Source organism: Liolophura sinensis, chromosome 1 (assembly GCF_032854445.1).
Source record: "Liolophura sinensis isolate JHLJ2023 chromosome 1, CUHK_Ljap_v2, whole genome shotgun sequence".
NCBI lineage: Eukaryota > Metazoa > Mollusca > Polyplacophora > Chitonida > Chitonidae > Liolophura > Liolophura sinensis.
In genome coordinates, this window is record NC_088295.1 from 67,788,993 (window position 1) to 67,796,241 (window position 7,249).

Below are 7,249 nucleotides of genomic sequence, written 5' to 3' on the forward strand. Positions count from 1 at the left end.
CCTTGGAGTTTTGACCTTCTAATAGTTCTCCACATTCAGAGTTTGTTTATTGGTTCATTCACATGATGCCTTAAGATGCCGTTATTTCAGTCTTATCACATCAGTGTGTCCTCATTCCAGGAGAATCCAAGTTCTGTTGTTTTTTTACAGCTTGCTACTTCACTGAATTAAGGTATTTATTTATTTATTTATTTGACCATTGTTCCGCCATACTCAAGAATTTTTCACTACACAAGTCAATACCGACAAACTACCCCATATGGTCACATGTGGACATGACCCAGGAGCCTCTCACCAATGCAGTGGCTATGAGTTCAAGTCCAGCTCATGCTGGCTTCTTCTCCGGTTGTACGAGGGAAGGTCTGTCTGTAACCTGCAGATGGTCGTGGGTTTGCCCCGGGTTCTGCCCAGTTTCCTCCAACCATAAGGCTGGCCACCGTCATATAAGTGAAATATTCTTGAGTACGGCATAAAACACGAATCAAATAAACAAATAAATAAATGACATGCGGACATGCACATCATCCCTGTAGTCTTCCACATACATATGGCAAGGCCAACAGCCCTGCAAGCACCATTACTTCTTACATTTTATTGTCAGAAAGTTACCACAAACAATGAAAATGCCGAAATCCATAGATTCCCTGAGCAATGCCAAGACTGAACCCCCTATCTCAACACCAGATATCACCCCACCTAGAGAGCAGACATGTCACCCCTCTCAGAGACAGACATGTCACCCTACCAAAGATCAGACATGCCACTCCACCCAGAACCCAGACATTACAACCAACCCAGACACCAGACATGCCATTTCACCCAGACACCAGACATGACACTCCACGCAGACACCAGGCCTACCACCCCACGCAGACACACTGCCCTGTCCAGACTGTCGCTCGCGATTGTCATAAATCAGTGGTTGTATGAATTGTGATATTTTCTACAGTCTGGTGCAAGAATTTTGGGACTATCTTATGCTTGTATTACCAGACCTTTCAACTTTATGAAAAGATCCAATTTACTTCATGCCATAATATCAGTATAAAAGGTTAAATAGGTCAAAGAACTTGGATAGGGGTGGAATATCAGTAGCCTGAAACCCGCAGCTCTCCTGAGTGCAAAGCCTTTCAAAGCAGGGTTGTTCCACATGTTATGTGTTCATTTATTTATTTGATTGGTGTCATAACATTTAAATGTTGTCCTTGTGACCTAAGAAATAACAATTTTAAAGCGATTTGAAATTTTTACTTAAGCCTGAGATGGCTTTGTGATCCTGTGGCCTGATCTCCTGCTATTTCTGTCACTTCTGAGATACTCTGGCTGACCAGCAAAGTAATGCCGCATGCCTCTGATGCAGTCAAATATTAGTTTATAGCTCAGTACGAATTACATGAAAAATGCTCCAGTGGCCAGCCTCAACATATTATTGTGATTGAAACCTTTTGGAATTTCAACCTTTTGTTAGATGCTCCTGAAGATTCTGAGGTGTTTCACCAGCTTCTGCTCCTAAGTTTCTAAGGTGTTTCACCAGTTAAGCCAGTTTGTTCTGAATTCCTTCAGACTTGCAAACTAATAATTTAAACCAACTAATGTAATCGAGAGAAAAGGAAATACAGTCAGGTGTATGTGTAGAGCAGGTGAAAAATGTGTAGTGCAGGTTAAACCAGCTGAAAAATGAATAAACAAATATTTCTTTCTCATCACAATTTTATTTGAAACAATTTATCTCAGAAATGCACACATTGTAACAATAAAAATATGAACAGAAAAGGTACATGTAAAATTTAAAACCAGCGTTTTAATGAGAGTGAACATTTCAACAATATTCAGGAGACACCTGAAGAATTAAGCACACAATTTACATCAACATCTTGTAACTTGAACATATATCACTTTCTGGATTGACATGAACAGGCTGCCCCTGTCATGATTAAAACCAACAGCCTTAAATGCATCCTTGTTCCAACCTTCAGCGACTATTGTAGATTAAACCGCAGGGGGAAGCTGGGGAGGAAGTGAAACCGTTTTAATGTAATAGACAATATTTTGGGCTGTCAGCACAATACCAGTCAAATTCAATTAAAAAATGCTGCTGATTGGAGAGCTTTTGAAGAAAAAGAATACAAAAAAATGATGAAAAGCATCAAGTAGAAATGGTCATCTGCTAAAGGCCTTAGGGCAGCACCCTCTGACACCATTTTCTTGATGTCATTTGTTCTTTCTTTGCACTGTAATCAGTTTTTGATGTAACAATGACCCAACTAAAGTCCTACTTCACACTAGTGCCACCTCACTCGATTACACAAAATATGCAGCTTTCCCATTAAATGCAGTCAAATGAATTGTAAAAGGAGCTTTATGAACCACTTTAGGTGTCAAAAAAAAACTGACACACAAATGGCCTCTAACTTTTCCTGAACACTGACCGTGTAATGGCTGCAATATATTGCCAAAACGGCACAAACTTAAAATAAGTATTTTACTTTTCTGTAATGCTTATTCTCAATTAAAATTCTTCCAACAGCTCTCTACCATTTAACCGGGCTTAATATTATTTCGTGTCATCTCAGCAGTTTAATTTTCTTAACGAATGTAATTTAATATTGCTGCATAACTTTTCCAAAATTGCCTCTGTGTGATATTGTAATATAAGAATCGCAGTTGAAGCACAGGGTACATATGTGTCTAGTTACATTTTGGGATATGCTTATTTTGTTATTGCACACCAATGAGATGCATAAGGTGGTTGGTGTAGAACAGTTAATGAATTATCTCCCTTTAAGTCATATTATTTAAACAACGCTACAGCAGTAGCCTATGCATTTAATTGTAGATCCACAGAGGCCAAATCAATTTTGCTAATGACACTTCCTATACAATTAATTCCACAGAGGCCAAATCAATTTTGCTAATGACACTTCCTATACAATCAACAATTCAACACTTTCAATTTTAACAGTCTCACTTTGTAATGTAACAGATATAAGTTAACCTTGCAGTATAATGGTCATATCCTTTACAATGTTTGACCATTTGTGATGATACATATTATAACTATGACAGTCTCGTTAAGATAACAATTAAAAGATATCGGCTTTACCTGGTTCGAAAAGTTAATTAACAGAACAGCAAAAAACTCTGAATATTGCAACTTGTATTGCAGTCTTACAACATGTACCACTCCTAATTTGTGCAACACAACATTATTCTCTTAAATTACATGAACTCTCAACAGTCCAATCACAGTCCAGTCACAACTGGGCTCAGCAGCAGGGCACAGCAGTGACTGATAACAAGCCAACAGGTAGAGCACAGCCACAGCCAGGTCAACAAATAGGGTAGAACCCTAAATGAGTCAACAGGTAGAGTACAGCGATAGCTAAGTCAACAAATAGGACAGAACCCTAACTGAGTCAACAGGTAGTGTACAGTCACAGCTAAGTCAACAGATAGGGTAAAACCATAACTGAGTCAACAGTTAGAGTGCAGCCATAGCTAAGTCAACAGGTAGGATTCAGCCATAACTAAGTCAACAGGTAGAGTGCAACCATAGTACAGCCATAACAAAGTCAACAGGTAGGTACAGACATAACTATGTCAACAGACAGAGTACAGCAATTACTAACTCAACACATAGGGTAGAACCCTAACAGAGTCAACAGGTAGAGTACAGCCACATCTAAGTCAACAGATAGGGTAGAACGCTAACTGAATCAACAGGTAGGGTGCAGCCATAACCAAGTCAACAGACAGGGGCGAATGATAACTGATATGACTGAGACAACAGGTAGACTAGAGCCAAGTCAATGGACAGGGTACGGCTATAGCTAAGTCAACAGACAGGATAGAACCATAACTAACCGGTGGAGTACAGCCATAACTAAGTCAACCGGTGGAGTACAGTCATAACTAAGTCAACAGGTAGGGTACAGCCATAGCTAAGTCAACAGATAGGGTAGAACCCTAGCAGAGTCAACAGCCATAACCAAGTCAACAGATAAGGCAGAACCCTAGCAGGTAGAGTACAGCCATAGCTAAGTCAACAGATAGTGTAAAACCAGAACTGAGTCAACCGGTAGGATACAGCCAAAACCAACTCAACAGGTAGAGTACATGCATAACTAAGGCAACAGGTATGGTACAGTAATAACTGATGACAAGCCATGCAGGTATATGTATAGCCAGGTCAACAGAAAGGGTAGAACCATAACGAATTCAACAGGTAGGGTACAGGCATAACAGGCAGAGTACAACCATAACTAAGACAACTGGTAGAGTACAACCATAATAAGGTCAACAGGTAGGGTACAGCCATAACTAAGTCAACAGGTAGAGTACAGCCATAACTAAGTCAACCGGTGGAGTACAGCCATAACTAAGTCAACCGGTGGAGTACAGTCATAACTAAGTCAACAGGTAGAGTACAGCCATAACTAAGTCAACAGGCAGGGTGCACTCATAACCAAGTCGACAGGTAGGGTACAGCCATAACTAAGTCAACAGGTAGAGCACAGCCATAACTAAGTCAACAGGCAGGGCACGCTCATAACTAAGTCAACAGGTAGAGTACAGCTAAAAACTATAAGTCAACAGGTAGAGAACAGCCATAACTAAGTCAACAGGCAGGGTACACTCATAACTAAGTCAACCGGTGGAGTACAGCCACAACTAAGTCAGCAGGTAGGGTACAGCCATTATGACTAAGTAAACAGGTATGGTACAAGCCATGTAGGTAGATGTATGTGGTAGTATCACAGCTGAGCCATGCAACTACATGTTTTTGCCTGTTTTTTAATGCAAGCTCTGCAAAGTCTAAAGTACTGCTACATCCATGGCTAACACTGCAGAGTACCATCTGTAAGTGTAACATGAGCACTAAGCATACTGCCAGGCAGCACACAACATTAACCTCAGCTGGGTCTGCTAAACCCACCTGCTGTACCAAACAGAATACATGACAATGCTATACCAGATGGAGAGTGTCATAAATAACACTTGAAAGTTACATTTTTTTCATTAACTCTATGAAATGAGGCCTGTCTTCTATAGCACTAACATTACATGCCAATATTTAAACACCAGCTGACCTGAACTGTTGGCATTGCTGTTGACACTGTCTAAACTTTTACTGCCATAATGCATGTTTTATGAAGTTCAACCCAGATTTGGCTGTGAAGCTCAATAAATCACACTTAAACACTGATATCAACACAGATGTACAACCAAGCACTGATAAATAGGATAAATATTGAATAAATTCCTGACAAATTTTAATATATCAATTGAATTGAAAATGGGAATGTAAATGTAATTTAGATTTGATGCAGCATGTTCTGATAACCAACAAGGAGTAATATTACAATATTCTAACCACATTTTTGAAAGCTCCTGTAGATGTTTAGCTGTTTTAATATAAAGCAGCCTTGCACATTACATCATAACAATAACACAAATTTACACAAACATCATCTGCAATATTTTACACAAACAATTAAAGTTACATCAGTTTTATTTGAACAGGTAAACACATTTAATAAATATTTGACACAGAAATATGTTTACTACCATTATTAACTCTGTTGCGGCATGTACAGTCTACTAGCAACCTATGGATGGTCCTGGGTTTCCCCCCGGGCAGTGCCCTGTTTAATCCCACATAATGATGGCCGCTGTCGTATAAGTTAAATATTCTTGACTACAGCATAAAACACCAACCAAATCAATAAATAAATTAATAAAACTCTATTGTGGCAAAGTGCATTTAGTTTCACTTAGAACAATTTCGTACAAAAATATAAATTGGGTAAAAATTGGGTACGGCTCCAGAGGACACAGGGCAGAACATCTGGTGGTTTCCATAGCTACCAGAAATGACTGGCTGCACAGTGGTGTACTGTTGAAAAAAACACTATCAATCAGAATACAACAGAAGAAAAGTCTGACACAGACGCAGTGAAACAAGAACTTGGATAATCTGTGTTGCACAACTGAATATATTCATTTAAAAACCTAGAAGTGAAAAGAACTTTGCAAGATACAGGAACCAAGATACCTATCAGAAAGAATATTTTACTTTTCACAAGACAAGCGCTTATGACCAGAACATGATGCAAAATGACAATTTAAGGACCCATAATTTTGGGAATAAGTAAATGCTTTAACAAAAGGATACGTAGTCAAGTATATTAGTATGTGAAGGTTCATTCTTAATGTATAGCTATTGGTATTTATTCTTTTCTTATTTGCAAGAACAAATTTAAGAATAAGTGCATGTACAATGGCACTGCTTTTTTTAGAGACCCTGTCTTCACAAATATATGACTTCAAGACTATTTCAGCTTCTACTTAAAGCAGATCTAATTCACAAACTGTTTTATCACAAGATTTTCAACACCACCTTAAATTTTTTAGTAACACATTATAGTATGTGTACAACAGTCAACAGGTGTCTTCAGAAAGACAGGTGTACATCAAACAGGAGACATGATGATGTAAGAAATTTCAGAATATGCCTATTATTACAAGCATAATGTCCAACAGATTTTAGAGTTGACTTAATAAACATCTACTAACAAATTCTAGGAAAGGTCTAACAAAATATCAAAGTATAAAATCTCCCAATGTTAGGAGTATCGTAGTTAATGCATGGAAACCAACCCATGAGAAGGACAGATTTCATTAAATATGCAAGACAGATCAGGCTGGATTTCAAACTTGATCGGATTGGTTCCCATAAGGTGAACTGCGTGCACACAGAAAAAATGTATCAAAATCAGACAAATATTTAAGGAGTTATTGCACAGGTATCAAAGCATGACTGAGGACAGACAGAATCAGTCAAAGTAATATTCCTCACTATTTGAAAGGACATGGGATAAGCAAATATTAGGAAATCTGATACAATGTTTCATTAAATGTTACATAAAAGCTTGAACAAATCGGATTGAATAGGAAATGTGCATAATAAGCTGTTAGTAGCTTGCACAGATGCTTGAAGGCAAACACATGAACATGTGAGAAAAGTGATAAAAATATGATCAAATTTATACCTGAAGAATATTCAACATAGGACAAATAAAATAAACTTTTTGAATGCACAGCTTAGACAAATGGCATATGAGTATAATTTATACTGGTATAAGGAGAGGGCATGGATCAGGGTACTAATAATGTATTATGTCAATATGCCCAGATCACACGCACAAAAGTAGAACTATTAGCACTACCTACACGCGAAACATATCAA